The sequence below is a fragment of the Rattus rattus genome, chromosome 8 (assembly GCF_011064425.1).
Source record: "Rattus rattus isolate New Zealand chromosome 8, Rrattus_CSIRO_v1, whole genome shotgun sequence".
NCBI classification, from domain to species: domain Eukaryota; kingdom Metazoa; phylum Chordata; class Mammalia; order Rodentia; family Muridae; genus Rattus; species Rattus rattus.
In genome coordinates, this window is record NC_046161.1 from 34457369 (window position 1) to 34459263 (window position 1895).

Sequence of the window (1895 nt, forward strand, 5' to 3'; positions counted from 1 at the left end):
GAGAAAGGATTGCAAGAGCTGAAGGAGCTTCCAACCCCATAAGAACAACATTGCCAACGGACCAGACCTCCCAGGGACTAAACCATTATCCAAAGAATAAACATGGATTGACCCATGGCTCCAGCTCCATATGTAGCAGATGGTGGCCTTGTTGGGCACCAATGGAAGGAGAAGCCCTTGTTCCTGTCAAAGTTGAACCCCCATGTAGGGGAATTTTGGGGGGAGGTGGGAAAGGGAGGTGGATTGAGAGGGGAACACTCTTATAGAAGGGGATGGGGGTGATATAGGGGGGTTATGTCTAAGAAACTGGGAAAGTGAATAACATTTGAAATGTAAATAAAAAAATATCCAGTAAAAGAAAATTGTTTTAGCAAGGGGTGGTAGTACATGCCTTTAATCACAGATATTGAAAAGCAGACTAAAATGAATCTCTTTGAGTTTGATGTCAGGCTGGTATATAGAATGAGTTCCAGTACAGCTAGAGCTACACAAAGAAACCTTGCCTTGATAAACTTCGTGTATACATTCGTGTATTTGGCTTATACTTATGCCTTGCACCATGTTCATTCCTGGTGCTTGTAGATATCAGAAGAGGGTATTGTGTGTTCCAGAACTGGAGTTATAGATACCTCTAAGCCATTATGTGTCTGTTGGGAATCAAATCCTATGACCCTTGAAGAGCAGTCAGTGCTCTGAACTACTAAGCCATATCACAAATCTTAGCAGATCTTAAGTATTCGAAAATTATTTTATAATTTAGAAAACCTTTTTGAAAAGCTAGCATTACACTGGTAACAAAGCCAGAAAGATACATGATAAAGAAGAAAATTATAGGCTTGGTGTGGTAGCACATGTTTTTAATCATTCTAAGATTTGAGAGGCAGAGGCAGGTAGGGGTGAACCTTTGTGAGTTTGAGGCCAGTCTTGTCTATATATATTTTGTGCCAAGGCTTTGTTAAACAAAGAAACTGTGTATTGAAAAAGCACACATAGCCTCCATCACACAAACACACACACACACACACACACACACACTGTACAGATTTAGTTTTTAAAAGAACATAGGCAAATAATTATAGTAAGCATGTTTTAAACATATTTAAATAACACATCAATAGTCATCAATTTAACAAAAGACAAGTAACTTTGAAGAAATAAATGGACAAAGGCTGTTAAGGTGTTTAGCCTAAAACAGAGATGTGAATACTGAGTCAGACATATTCACATCTGATGTCACTAATTCAAAGGGTGGTTTCACATATTGATTACAAATTGGCTTTTCTGAAAACATTTTGCAGTGGGTTAAAAAATAAAATCCTACTTTCAAAATAACTTGGTATGGAGATAATTATGCAGTGATCTGACATAGAGTAACCTTATGAAAGTTTACATCAAGTACAAATGAATTCAGTTTCTTCAGAATAAAACATAAAATAAAAATGCATAAGTTCGTGAGATGTGTTGACTTCAGAAACAAAATGATATATTGACACATATTTGCTCTATTGATATCAAATTTATAAAATATTTCTAAAAGGCAAAGTTTATATATAACTTGAAACTGTTCACCAAAATATGATTGATACAGAAAATAAATTGTTGAGGAATAAAGTTGTCAAATAAATAAAAAATGTGAATTCTGTAAGGGAAATAACTCATAAATAAGGATTTCAAAAGAAAACTAAATAAAAATAATAGTGAATACAGGAGGAAGACTATAAACACAGCATATATTTCAACATAAAATAAGAGTTTAGTCTAATATGATTCACTAACAAAATAAGAGACCATTGCATTAACTACCACATAAGAGCTGTATATGTGAGTTTTCAGATGCTGAAGAATAAAACAACTTTAAAAATGTTGTTTAATTTAATAAACAAAGAAGCTAGTTT